At 41.2% G+C, this 14,729-nt stretch overlaps 1 non-coding gene across 1 annotated transcript; it reads left to right on the top strand.

The window, feature by feature from the left end:
• The first annotated feature begins 5,657 nt into the window (after window positions 1-5,657).
• On the top strand, window positions 5,658-5,795 carry LOC119945341. Its single transcript, XR_005456210.1, has one exon. It is a non-coding gene; the product is annotated as a small nucleolar RNA SNORA7 (small nucleolar RNA).
• The last annotated feature ends 8,934 nt before the right edge of the window (window positions 5,796-14,729 follow it).

The following is a 14,729-nucleotide window of genomic DNA, read 5'->3' as shown; positions in this document are numbered from 1 at the left end:
CGAGACACGTAGCTTGTGTTAGCATATGGTTACGGCCCTGTAATCCATATTGGGAAGGTCTTCACAACTGACACTAGAGATAAAGGTTTCATGATTTTGGTTGATGCTGCTTGCGGATTCTTCCTTGTTGAGCTTTTTTGGTCAGTTTTCCCTCCTGGTTTCACTGGGCATATTCGGGTTGGCAGCATATTTGGTTGTACTTGATTTCTATAGAAGATAGCCTGTTACTGTGTATTTATTCTTTGAACTACTCATTGTCTTCATGGTGCTCTTTTGGTGAAGGATAATACAAAGAAAATTTTCATCCTGTGCTTTACTGGCTGGTTGGTCCCTAATAATAACAATAATAATAATAATAACAATATAATAATCACAATGATAAGTATATTAGTAACAGCAGACAATCACAGAGCTACAATTAGAACCTAGGCCCTTTGACTCCCAGGTTTCTGCCTTTGAAAAATTGCTGGGATTATATGTTCCCCCCCATACCTTTTTTTAAATCTCTCTCCCCTACTCTGTCTCCTCCTGTCTTCTCTCTCTTTCCCTTACTTCCTTCTAATCTCCTCAGAATTCAGATTCCCCAGTCAACTTTCTCTAAGCCTGGACTTTGAAAGAGTTCATTTCTTATGCTATGGAACAGTGGTACGGCTGGGAATAGACACCACAGTTTAATCAATTATATGCTCATACCTTTCAGAAGTACAAGGGAAGTGGTTCACACAAAATATTTTTGGAGTTACAGTACAGAAATAATTCTAGTATAGTAGAGAATTTTTTTATGAAGAAATGTCTTTTTAAGAATCTATTTCTCTTCTTTTGATGTTGGAAAATCATATTTTCATTGTGTAATTCCAAATCAGAGTATTTCAATACGATGCTTTAATTATGGTTATTATATATCATTTTCTTTCAGAACTGTTGTGATTTTTTAGTACTCTGCTGATATTTATTACAAGTGTTTCTCATTTCATATCTGTTATTGTGCTCCTGTGGCAGGCATAATATTTTCTTTCAAATTTCATTAAGCCATTTTGATCACTCTCACATTCAAAGCTGCTGAAAATCTGCATAATGAGCCTCAGTTTCTTTTGCTAGAATTGATGGAGGGAAGAGATTTGTTCGGCTTTCTCTGTGTTATTGGGACACACCTGTGTCAGGAACTTGGAATATGTTTTCTCTGGCTGTATTAATAGACAAAATGAAGTAGATACTAGATTCCAATTTGAGGAGAAAGTGGGTGTCTTGGCCTGAGTGATCCACGTTGCAGAAATAGTCTCTGAAAAGGGATAGAGATATACTAAGGGGTTGAAATGTCGGTATCCACAAGCTAGATGTTGAGGGAGGAGGGCAAGGGGGATCTGGTGTGATGAACAGGGCTTTTGACATGAATTCAAAAGGTGACAGGGTGGAATAAGGAGAATGTTACATCTATTTATCCATTTTGATGGTATTGACACCTGTCTACTTGTTTTGTTGTCTGTCTCCCACTTCTAGACTGTGAGCCCACTGTTGGGTAGGGACCATCGCTGTATGTTGCCAACTTGTACTTCCCAAGCACTTAGTACAGTGCTCTGCACACAGTAAGTGCTCAATAAATACGATTGAATGAATAGAACCATCCAGGCCTACTGGGCTTGAGCACTCTTGGGCTCTCTCCAGAACTAAAATGATGATGTTCCATCCAGCTGGCTGAGTTGGGAAAGCAGTAACGTCAGTGTAAATGGCAGCAGAGCTAGCTTTGTGTTTCTGGCTTATTCCAATGTGGAACCCAGAATATGGGCCAGGTGGAGTATAGGAAGAAAAGGACATAACCAGAAGCTGAGGCAGAGCTGGTTCTCAATCCCAACAGAACAACAGCAGAACGATGGTCAAGGCAACCAGTACACATCTCTCAAAGTACTGAATACTTGGAGAAACCATTTGATGGTCATTCTTCTTGACCTTATCTTTGTTTTTCCCACAGAGTTGAGAACCAATCAATCAATCAAACCAATTTATTGAGCACTTACTGTGTGCAGCACGCATGGCCTAGTGGAAAGAGCACAGAACAGGGAGTCCGGGGACCTGGGTTCTAATTCCAGCTCCACCACCCGTCTGCTGTGTGATCTTGGGCAAGTTACCTCACCTGCAAAACGGAGATTAATACTGTAAACCCCAAGTGGGACATGGACCGTGTCTGACCTAATTAGCTTGGATTTACCCAACACTTGGTACAGCAATTGGTGCATAGAAAGCACTTAATAAATGGCATTAAAAATAGTGTTGCTACCAAATAGACATCAGAATCACTGAAATGTAGTCCTAAAATTTTAAGTAACCTTGTTACCAGTATTGTATAATAGAAAATTTGTGAGGTTTAGATTGAGCAACCAATTCCATGCCTACGTATATTAGTCCAACCATTGGCTTAATGAAAAGTAAAAATTTATTGAATCCCACTTGCTCATTGTTGTCACCTGCCTTTCCCTGAGCTGCTGGTACCCCAGGAGAATCAGCTGGAAAAAGGAGAAATGGAGGTGCCACAGTGGAAGGATTCCGGACCTTTTAAGCTGCCTGTTGCTCTGGGAGAACACCACACTTGACCTTAGTGCATCTCAGCTTTGACCATGCCTCTTTCACTGATTGAGCAATACTGGGAAAATGTAGGTGTTTGTCAACCATGGTGGGAACTTACGAGGAAATACATTACTCAGTTCTTGAGTTCAAGAAGCAAATATTCTTCCAAGGGAGACAAGATAGGTGCAGTCCAGATCAGCAAATCCATTAAAGATGATGATTTAGCAGTATGGGGTAAGTTTTGTATTATTATGTCTAAGTATTTGTGAGACTGAGAAGGATGGGATTAGTGGAAGGGAAACAGCATAGTCAAAATAACAGCACCTCTCCCTCTGAGACCGTTTCCACAGGTCAGTTATTGCTTCAACTTTTATTCTTCAAAGCTGATATAGTCTCATGTAAAAACTGACCATCCTATTTTCCCTCATCTTTTTTGAAGTGGAAGCATTTTTAAGAGGAAAATGGGGATAACCATAAAATGCTCTGATTCCCCCTTGATGCCATCTTTCCAAAGTGAATTTATATTCAGTGTTGGGCAGATAAGTCACTGATGACTCTGTGAGGAATAATTTACACTTTTGAGTGTTGGCAGATGTCTTTTCAATAGTTATCTTTCTGGCTACATCTGTTCAGTGAGTCTCTCACCCATTCCAACAAAAAGGTGACATTATGGGCTGTAATTCTGTCATCTAATCACATGGAAACCTGCCAATTCCTATTAACATCTTGACATTTTATTGCTGCAAACTTATCATAAGTCCTTCTCCTGCTAGATGGATTTAAATTCATAGAGCTGAGCCCTTTGTTGTACATCCATTAAAAGACTGATTCTGGACTCCTTGTGCCAGCAAAACTTTCAGTTAAAAATAGCAGGCACTTGGGCAGTCTAAGTATTACTGATCAGAGCTAGAAAGGTTAGCCATTTGCTGCCCAAGTTACAAATTGAAAAGCAGGGTAAACAGAGAATCAAACTATGCTAAATGGCTTCATAATAAATTCCTTGGCTCATTAGGTGATTCCGCCTGCTATTTGGGCAAGTCACTTAGCTTCTCTGAGCCTCAGTAACCTCATCTGTAAAATGGGGATTAAGATTGTGAGCCCCACGTGGGACAACCTGATCACCTTGTATTCCCCCCAGTTCTTGGAGCAGTGCTTTGCACATAGTAAGGGCTTAAAAATGCCATTCTTATTATTATTGATCCATCCTCTTAAACAGACAAGGCAGAGTGGGTTTTTAGTATTAAAGCATCCTTCATCTGTTGTTTTAGTGAAAGTGTTAGCCTTTCTGTAGCTACAAAACTAAGGAGTAAGCCTGAAATCTAGATTAGTCCAAAACAGAAAACATTCTTGGCAGGAGAAACTGGACTTCTCAAAAGGCAGAAGATACGCTAGGGGTAGTCTGCAGAAATACTGTAGTTTAAGGGAAATGTCTGCCAGATACCTTATTCTGCAAATCATTGAGATGATAATGAAATAATCATAAACACAGATATCCATTTAACCCAGATAATATAGCCATTTACCTGCCCGGAGGCAGAAGGCTGGAAGAAATGATCTGTCAAGGCCTTCTTCCTGATCTAGGGAGATCTCAGATTTCTAAGTAACAAATATATTTTCCAAAAAGCAGCAAGCTTTCTGGCCCAATTTTTCTACAGGCCTCCACCATAGAGCCATCCCTTTTAAAATCAACAGGGAAGCAACGTGGCTTCGTGGAAAGTGCATGGGCTTAGGAGTTAGAGGACATGGGTTCTAATCCCGGCTCTGCCACTTGTTTGCATTGTGACCTTGGGCAAGCCACTTAATTTCTCTGTGCCTCAGTTACCTCATCTGTAAAATGGAGATTAAGACTGTGAGCCTCACGTGGGACAACCTGATTACCTTTTATCTACCCCAGTGCCTAGAACAGTGCTTGGCACATAGTAAGCACTTAACAAATACCATTATTATTATTATTATTATTAAATTATCTTTCTGGAGAAAAATTATATTTGTAAGTATTCCAGGAAAAATGAATAGTCATCAAATACCACATCACTTGCATAGGTGGTAGTTTGTGTAGTGGAAAGAGCATGGGCTAGGGAGTTAGGAGACTTGGGTTCTAATCCTGGCTTGTCACTTGAGTGACTCAGTGGTATTTATGAAATGCCTACTCTGTACAGAATAGTATACTCAAAACTCAAGCAAGTAATCATTCGATTGTTCATTGGTATTTCTTGAACTCTTACTATGTGTAGAGCACTCTACTAATTGTTTGGGAGAGTATAATACAACAGCATTGGCAGATATATTTCCTGCCCACAGTGAGCTTAAAGTCTAGAGGAGGAGATGGACATTAATATAAATAAATAATAGGTAATATATAATCTAACTACATATACATTGTGGGGTTTAGGGTTGGGTGAGTATCAAATGCCCAAAAGTCACAGATCCAAATGCATAGAAGTAGTGCTCTGCACACAGTAAGCACTCAATAAATACAATTGAATGAATGAATATTAGAGTTGGTTGATACAATTCCTGCCCAAAGAGTTTACAGTCTCGAAAGGAGGCAGGCATTAGAATAAATTATAGATGGGGAATGACAGAGTATAAGGAGATGTACATAAATGCCGAGAGGCTGGGGGCAGGTGAATATCAGGTGTTTAAGGGGTACAGTTTCCAGTGCATTGACAACACAGAAAAGAGGGTGAATAGAGGCAATGTGGGCTTGGAAGGTGGAGAGAGTGGTGATCTCTCTTGTATGAAGGGGAAAGGAGTTCCAGACTAGGGGGAGGGTATGGGGAAGGTGATTGGTGGCAAAACAGATGAGACTGAGTTACACTGTGTAGGCTGGCATTAGAGCAGCTAAATGTACATGTTGGGTTGTAGCAGGAGATCACTGAGGTAAGGAAACTGAAGAAGAGCTGATTGCCTGCTGTGTGACCTTGGCAAGGATACCTAACTTCTTTGTGCCTCACTTTATCTTTAAAGTGGTGACCAAGTGCTGGTTCCTCTTTCTCTTAAACTGAGCCCCATGTAGAACAGTGACCATGTCAATCTGCTGGTTATATTTATCCCACTGTTCAGCAGAGTAATTAGCCCATAGAAAGCAGTGCCTGACCCTCTCAGGGTCGCACCTGGAGAGTTTCCAGTACTTTACCAGTCTTGACTTTGAGAGGGAGAGTCAAGCAGAAGCATACCAATTCCATGCCTAGCTTGTCCAGTGGCTAGTGAGTGAAAGGCAATCTGCTACAAGTCAAAACTCACCTGTGCTGGGCAGCAGTGTGGCCTGGAAGAGACTCAGGTTTACTGCATGGAAGGAGGCAATGGCAAACCACTTCCATATTTTTTTACCATGAAAACTCTATGGATACACTACCAGAATGATTGCATATGGATGTGGAACATTCTGGGAGAGATGTGTCCATGGTGTTTCTATGGGTTGGAGATGACTCAACGGCGTAAGACAAGACAAACAGTGCCACACATAGCGCTTAACAAATACCATTTAAAAAAAAAACACTTAATAAATATAATTATTACTAAATCAATTCCTTCCTTTTCTCTCTAAACTTTTCTGGGGGTGTGAGGACGTGGAGCAGGGTGAAGAAAAAAGTATCGTGCATATATTAAAGCATACATTTAAGGAAGTGCATAGAACTAAACATGCCATCTAAACTTGGTATTTCTTATTGAAAGCCAACAAGATCATTGAATACATTCTTGCAATTCATTAACTCTACCCCCATTTTCACAGAATATGAGGTTGTAAGTTTACTGTGTCGTCAACCTTAACCTCGATCAATAGTGTGAACTCTTTAATCATTTAATCCATACATGTGTTCACCACATTTGGTACCAAAAGCATGTTTATCGTGAATGTGCAAACAACGTGACTCAGGGACAGATATGATGTTAATGGCTTTCTGGAGACTTTTTGTTGTCAGTCTAGCACCAGGAGAAGAAAACAAACAGAGACTCTGGTTACATTAAGTTTCCTGAATACAGTTTCATCTGAGAAATCTGTGTCAAAAAGTGTTGTACAGATTTATTTCCTCTTGGTCTAATTCCAGGAAATATAAGGTACCATGTTTTTCTGGTGAAAAATCACCAAATCAAGACACTATGCCTAGGGTGTACACTGTGAAGTGGAGAGAAGAGTGTGTGTTCTAGGAAAACCAGTCTAGTTCCTCCTTGCTAGAACTGGTTCTGCCCGGAGAGGCTTCTAAAATCCAGTGCACTCCTGGTTAATCAGCATATGTTGTCAGCCTAGTTCTAGGTGATGGATATCACCAATCCATCCTGGCAGCAGCTGCCAGATCGCTCAGACTAGCAGGCCAATTAGAAGCTGTGTCCAGGGACTCAATCTCACGGGGGGGAAAAATAATTATCTATTGGACCTCACCCATATTGATTTTAACTGGCCCCTGCTCAGTTGCAACAAAAAGCTCCAATAGCAGTACCCTTCTGTTGAAATTGAAAAACTAAGCTGCTTCAGTTTTCGCCATTAGGAAATGTGGATTCTGCTATAATCTTCCCCAAAACAGGCATTTGTTTTGCTCTGCACATGATTGACCTCGGGGTCTGTTGCTGAATTGCTTTGCCTTTGAGATTCTTCAAACCTTAGGAAGATAGAGAAGCAGCGTGGCTCAGTGGAAAAGAGCCCGGGCTTTGGAGTCAGAGGTCATGGGTTCGAATCCCTCCTCCGCCACATGTCTGCTGTGTGATCTTTGGCAAGTCACTTAACTTCTCTGGGCCTCAGTTCCCTCATCTGTAAAATGGGGATGAAGACCGTGAGCCCCACGTGGGACAACTTGATCACCTTGTATCCACCCCCAGCGCTTAGAACAGTGCTCTGCACATAGTAAGCGCTTAACAAATGCCATTATTATTATTATTATTATTATTATTATTATATAAGGTCCTGGGGTTGAATTTAGGGGGAAAAATGGGTCAAGTGTAAAGAAGAGGCTGCCAAATGATTTCAAAGTTGTCCTTAGAAGTTTTGTTATATTTCAATTAAAATTGATTCCCTACAGCAGTGGTGAGGATTTAAGTTTATTCAATCTTGGCTTCTGTGCTCGAATAACTTTTCAGGAAGTAACTGGGAACAGCAAGTTAGAATCAAGAAAAATAATCTTGAAAAATAGCTTTCCTCACCCCTTGCACATTCAAATAGTTTTTGTGGCACTTGCCTGGAGAGGATGCAACTTGTTACACTCGTCTTGAGTCCCAGTTCTGGTGTTCTCTTAGGAGGAGATACACATCTCACCTCTTGGGATTAGTTGATAATGAATTTGTCCGGTTATAAAGCTTTGTGTTCATTATTTCATTCTATAGCTCCCATTGTTGAGTATTAAACACAGAAACATAGCATGGCCTAGTCGACAGAGCATGGGCCTCGGAGTCAAAGGACTTGGGTTCTAATTCTTTTTGCCACTTGTCTGCTGTGTGACATTGAACAAATCATTTCTTTGTGCCTTAGTTAGCTCATCTGTAAAATGGGGATTAAGCCTGTGAGCCCTTTGTGGGATACAGTGCCTGACACATAGCAAGTGCTCAAGAAATCACATTAAAAAAAAGTTTCCTTTGAGACTGTAGTTGGGCACCTGTTAGAGAAGGTGGTTTATCCCAAATTTGGTGTAACATTAAATGGCAAAGCAGGAAGAGCATTTTGCCATTTTCATAATGAATTAGTTGGTTGCTAGCTTGAAAATTGTAGGCATGCCTCGATTCCCATCTTAGTTGTTTTCAAATCCCATTTTAGATGTTGTTGTTTGTTCAGACTCTGTCTTCTTGGGAGGCAGTATGGCTTAGTGGAAAGAGCATAGACTGTACTGAACTGTATGGTACATGCATGGTGTAGTAGAAAGAGAAGGGGCTTGAGAGTCAGAAGGTCATGGGTTCTAGTTCTGGCTCCACCACATGTCTGGTGTAATCTTGGGCAAGTCACTTCACTTAGCTGTGCCTTAGTTACCTCATCTGTAAAATGGGGATTGAGACCGCAAGCTCCACGTGGGACAGAGGTTGTGTCCAACCCAATTTGCTTGTATCTACCCCAACGCTTAGTACAGTGCCTGGCACACAGTACTTAACAAATACTATAATAATTATTATTATTATTTCCAATCTGGTTATCTTGAATCAACTCCAGCACTGAGCACAGTGCACTAGGCACATAGCACGTAATATGTTACATTGTTGTTACCACTATTATTGAAGTGTTTTATCATTTGTCCTTGGAATGAATGCTACTTAAAATAATCTCTTCCTCCAGCATGTCTGTCCATGGCACACAGTATTCATATTCAGTTCATTGCCTAGGTTCTACTATTTATTGGGGTTTCCAGTCTTGCTCAAATTTCTTCGTTCATTAAAGCATATTGCATTACTGGGTTCCGCTGCCCTCAGAGCCAATTCCACTTGCATTTATTTGTTTGGTTTTGTTTTAAAGTTGGATCATGAGGAAATATATCTTGATATTTGCCATACCAAATGCCCCCTGGTAACTGCAGAGCCAGCCCCCAGTCATTCACAGCTTTAGATGAGGAAAAGCGTACAGAATTGTGCTTCTGCTTTCCTCCTTCATTTGCTTTTAATGGCATTTGGACACCTTGCATTTCACCACCCGCAATGAGAGAAATGGCAGCCATTGATTGGCAGTTCATGTTATTTGTCAGAATCTTAGTGGAATCGTGGGAGGCTATTAGGAACTCAGGAGTGAAAATTCACAGTGAGTGCCATCCTCCTATATTTTGTAGTGATGATTCATAAAGTGTAAGCTCGTTAAGGGCAGGGAATGTGTCTGTTAATTCTGTTGTACTCTGCACATAGTAAGCACTCAATAACATTGATCAAGCTCCAGGCTCCATTCTGGACAAATTTACCACCCCCTTTAATTAGTATCACTCAGGCTAGGATGATTAATGAGTAATGAATAATGATTAAGAAGCTTGAAGAATTTGACTATGGATTTTTATATTTTTAAGGTAGTATAAAATCTAAATGTTCTTATGTCCAAAATAAATGTATTATTCTTAATCTCCACACTTCAGTTTGAAAAAGAAAGTTGGAGATTCACCATAGCCTATTGGCCCCATCCAGTCTCCTCATTTCATTTTGGCTTACATTTTGTATCCTCCAGCCATTCCCCTCCCACACCCCCTCACGTCATTGAATTCATGTTTGTCGATGTCCATGACCTGATTTTCAGTTACCAGTTTTAAACGATCATTTATCAGCCTAGAATTTTGCTATCTATCAGGGGTGTTGCAGAGAGTCAAGATGAAGACCGAGCCTGCTAACCCCTAAAGGAACTATATTTTCATAAATCTTATAATTGGGATTAGGATGTGGCAGGGATTCAATACGAAGAAAATATGAGACATATGAAAACCAAATCTATAGCAAGTGGAAGTGGCAAGCTCCTTTTCAGTGCTGCAAAACCCCAAAAATAGTTCGGGAGAGGAATCTTCTTACTTTAAACTGATCACACTTTGCCATCATCATCGATCATCGATGCTATTTTTTGAGCACTTACTATGTGCAGGGCATTGTACTAAGTACTTGAAAGAGCACAATATAACTGAGTTAGCAGACATGTTTTCTGCTAACAATCTAGAGGGGGAGACAGACATTAATATAAATAAATAATTTGTAATATATTATTTAAATGTATGTACATAAGTGCTATGAGGTTGAGGGTAAGGTGGAGATCAAATGCCAAAGGTTGCAGATTCATTCATTCATTCAATCATATTTATTGAGCACTTACTGTGCTGAGCACTATACTAAGCACTTGAGAACTGCTTCTGTTGCAGAGGGAGAGGGATCTGGGAAAAAGAGTGCTTATTCGGGGAAGGTTTCTTGGAGGAGATGTGACCTTATTAATGCATTGAAGGTGGGGAGAGTAGTAGTCTGGTGTATATGGAGGGGGAGGATATGGAAAAAGGGTTGGTGGTGAGATAGATTAATTGGAGGCACAAGGAGCTAGAGGAGCTGAGAATGCAGGTTAGGCTGGGGTAGGAGATTAGTGAGGTAAAGTAGGAGGGTGTGAATGGATTTAGTTCCTTAAAGTGAGTGGTAAATCAGTCATATTTACTGAGCACTCTACTAAGTGCAGAACATTGTACTAAGTGCAGAGCACTATACTGGGTGCATGGGTAAAGTAGGAGGGCGTGAACTGATTCAGTTCCTTAAAGTAAGTGGTAAATTAGTCATATTTACTGAGCACTGTACTAAGCGTGGGGCACTGTACTGAGCTCTTGGGAGAGTACAGTGTAACAGTAAACAGATACATTCCCTGCCCACAATGAGCTTGCTGTCTAGAGGATAAGCTTACCGTTTCTGTCGGTTGGGAGAGGTGAATGGGCAACCGCTGGAGGTTCTTGAAGTGGGGAGACGTGGACTAAATATTTTTTCGATAAACAATCCATACAGCAAAGTGAAGTATGGATGGGCATGGGGAGAGACAGGAGGCAGGGAGGTCAGCAAGGAGGCATCTTTCTCTTGGCACCTTTTCCTTTCATGTTATGAGTAGCCTCAAGAAGATTCTTATTTCTTAATCTGTGTGATTTTGGAAATATTTAAAGTTGTTCAGAAAGGCTGAAATACTGTTTATGTAAATGTTGTGCCTTATTTTGGGCAATAAGTATACTTTTCATTGAAATGGAAAGTGGTGTTTCAAGCCTCTACTTTATCCGGAAAGGCATTTAGTTAACTCTGAAAGCTTTAAGATGGCAGACATAAAAAACAGCCTTGTGATGTGCAGAACTGTAAACAGAACAGTTTTTGACTTTTGTGTTTCCGGACAATAACAATAGAGTCCAAAATCACATCTTCCATCACATCTGGTTTTCAGCCTGGCAGACTGCTATTTCCTACAGACTGCTCTAGATGACAGTCTAGAGGATTTGACCACTGCGGTCAAAAGTCTCACTTTTTATTTTTGACTCTTCCTCTCATTCCTATTAAGAAGATGGGCAAGTAGTGTGTCCCATAAGAAAGCAGTAGGAAAGTCTGACCTGGCAGTTGATAAAACAAACCCTAGAGATGCAATCTGAGTTCCGAGTCAGAACTGGGCCTGCTAAAGGGCCTTGTTGGAGTCAGAATTTTTCCAATGTAACCAGGTCCTGGTTGCTGGATTTGACGTTTATTATGCTTTCACAGTGAGCAGAACACGGTACTAAGCACTGAGAATTCCAGGGCCATTGACTTTGTCTTTGGCCGTAGGAGACTCCCAGCCTGCAAAGTTGGTGGATTTGTTAGTCACCCAGGGAAAGAAAAACAGGATAATTACAGTTCAAAAAACTCCAAAACAAACAAAACAGGAAGAATAACAACAAACAGGAATCAGAGTTAAGTCAGATGGATTGTAAGGGGATATAATGGTGGTATTTGTTAAGCTCTTACTATGTGCAAAGCACTGTTCTAAGCGCTGGATATCTGTCCTGACTTAAACTGTGGATCAGTTATACTAAGAGCAGTCAGGCCAGCCTCAGCCGGTGTGTTAACTATATATTTCTAAAACTATATCTTTACTAAGTCACCAGAGAGAGTGTAAATCAATCAATCAGTTGAATTTATTGAGTACTTACTGTGTGCATAGCACTGTACTAAACATTTGGGAGAGTACAGTATGACAGAGTTCATTAGATCATATTTATTGAGTGTTTACTGGGTGCAAAGCACTATACTAAGAGCTTGGGAGTGTACAATATAACAACAAACACATTCCTGCCCACAAGAAACTCACAGCCTAGAGGGAGAGAAAGACTTTAATATAAATAGATAAAAAGGTAAACAAATTACAGTTATATACAGGTTATGCATTGCTATGTGCATAGTAAGCGCTCAATAAATATGATTGAATGAATGAATGAATGCATAGGAGCTGTTGAGTTGGGAGGGAGGATGAATGAAGGAGCATGTAAGAGCGGCACAGAAGGGAGTGAGAGGAGAGGAGGGCTTAGTCAGGGAAGGCTTCTTGGAGGAGGTATGCTTTCAATAAGGTTTTGAAGTGGGCAAGAGCAATTATCTGTCTGATATGAGGAGGGAAGGCATTCTAGGCCAGAGGTATGGATGTGGGCAAGAGATCGATGGCGAGATAGAGAAGATGGAGGTACAGTGAGAAGGAATGAAGGAGGAATGAAGTGTGTGGGCTGGTTTGTAGTAGGAGATAGGGAAGTGAGGTAGGAGGGGGCTAGGTGATTAAGTGCTTTAAAGCCAATGGTGAGGAGTTTTTGTTTGAGTTGGTAGACACAGTAAACAAATACACAAATATTCTGCTGTAAAATCTTAGGCCATAGGTCATCTATTACCTGGGCTTGTCATTTTAATTGCGCTAATATCAAAAAGCACCTTCCTATAAGTGAGATGTGGCACTTAACTACACTATCTCTGGTCCCATTCCATTATCCTAAACCTTCCACAGTCCCACGGTGTTTCTATTGAATTTACAGGCAGCTGAAAATATCCTCATGTTCTTCCCTCCACCCAAACCCATTGTCTGATTAGGAACAAAAGTGACAGGGCCTCGGTGTGGAAATGTATGGAGTCACTATTGTTCAGGGAATTAATGGCAGCAGAAATTGGCATCCTTACTTTACAGCAGCTCAATGCTCTGAATAGGTTTTTGCTTACCAGAATTAATAAATTTGACCTACCTACAGCAGATTCACCTCTGTGAAATTGTGAATTTCTTATTTGACTGGTTTCCGATCTCAGCTGAGGCATCCCTTAAAAGTACAGAAGCTCCTCAATCCACGGAATTGAAAAACTTTCCAGAAATCTATCTCTTCCATAAATCAAGGATAGCCTATGCTTGAACTGAAAAGGCTTTTGGATTTATCACATACATGATCGGTATCCTGAAGCAGGACCATAACTGAACACAGGGACTATTTTTTAACTCCGAAGGATCGACTCAGTGTTCAGTTCCCACAGTTCAGGCTGATTGGTTATGGTATTTATCAAGTGCTTGCTGTGTATTGAGCACTGAACTAAGTGCTTGAGTAGCTGCATTATAATTAGATCAGACAAAAACCTGCCCTACATGGGACTCATAATCTCTGTGGGGATAGACAGGAAGGAAGAACTGTAACAATAAATAACAGAGGCAACAAACCAAGACGCCAATATTAAGGTAAATAGATTTAGGGGAGGGGAGTCTTCATATGCCTCATTGATCCAGGCAGGTCCCTGATTGCAAACTGCTGCAACTGCCCTGTTGTTCTGAACAAGATCATCTTCAGATATTTGGCAGCCCTGATCGGAAGCAGCAAACAGTCCCTGGAGCCCTTGATTGTAAACCCACACAAGACACTGCAGCCCTGGGCAGAATCTGACCATGTATTGGGCCTTGGGAATCTGGGGAAACGATGGGTGGGAAAGAAGCAGCGTGGCTCAGTGGAAAGAGCATGGGTTTGGGAGACAGAGGTCACGGGTTTGAATCCTGACTCCGCCACTTGTCAGCTGTGTGACCTTGGGCAAGCCACTTCACTTCTCTGTGCCTTAGTTACCTCATCTGTAAAATGGGGATGAAGACTGTGAGCCTCATGTGGGACAACCTGATCACCTTGTATCCCCCCAGTGCTTAGAACAGTGTTTTGCACATAGTAAGCACTTAACAAATACCATTATTATTATTATTATTATAGCTAGGTTGGTGTCACCACCTGCCCCCCAAAACGAGTGGCCCAGCTTTCTGGCTTAGTGTCCACTGCACCCAGGAATGGGACTTCTGGTGAATTGTACTGTGGTCCAGGCATCACGCAGTTGAAGCTCCAGATCTAGTTGGCCGGGCAAGTGCTCTCTCTCCCAAACTGCAAGGAGCGGGAGAGGCTCTCCTGGCCAGTACTTGATTCTCTGAGTCATCCATCTCCTGAAGTTGCAATCCCTGTTTCATGACTCCAGTCCAAGGCAACAGTCCTGACCTAGACACCCACAGTAAATGCCCAGAAAAAGTCTGCTGGGAGAGGAGGGATAGGATGCAGGAGAGATGAGCAAAAGAGGAGGAGTCTCAACAGATCAAGTCCTCTCTCTGGGCCTTTAAGTAAGAACTGTTTCAGGCCTTTCTCACAACTGGTAAAACAGGCTGGCCAGGTTGTTGAGAATGAGATGCAAAAGTTATTTTGTTCTGTATATTTCCAGAGAGAGAGAATGAATAAACATCTTTCACACCTGCTGTACGT

Source organism: Tachyglossus aculeatus, chromosome 24, assembly GCF_015852505.1.
Source record: "Tachyglossus aculeatus isolate mTacAcu1 chromosome 24, mTacAcu1.pri, whole genome shotgun sequence".
Taxonomy (NCBI): Eukaryota; Metazoa; Chordata; class Mammalia; order Monotremata; family Tachyglossidae; genus Tachyglossus; species Tachyglossus aculeatus.
This window is presented reverse-complemented; position numbering and strand designations above follow the sequence as displayed.